Below are 337 nucleotides of genomic sequence, written 5' to 3' on the forward strand. Positions count from 1 at the left end.
CTTTTGTAGTTGAAATTCATACACCATTATGGAAGACATGACCTTAATCACCCACCCACACTGGGGTATAGATTTCAAATGGAATCACCCATTTTGGTAGTCCCATTTGAAATTCACACTCCTTGTGTGGAAGATTAAGGTTGTGTCTTTCATAGGGGGTGTATGGATTTTAACTGGAATAGCCAAATTCATGACCTGATCAAGGAAAATGAGGACAATGTTGTAAAATCTATGTTAATTTTGAGATTTTTTGCATCATGATAATTAAGAACTTTCAATGCAAATTCCATCAACCTGTGTAAGAAACAAAGTTGAAAACATCAGGTATTTAATTAAA

This window comes from Amphiura filiformis, chromosome 1 (assembly GCF_039555335.1).
Source record: "Amphiura filiformis chromosome 1, Afil_fr2py, whole genome shotgun sequence".
Taxonomy (NCBI): Eukaryota; Metazoa; Echinodermata; class Ophiuroidea; order Amphilepidida; family Amphiuridae; genus Amphiura; species Amphiura filiformis.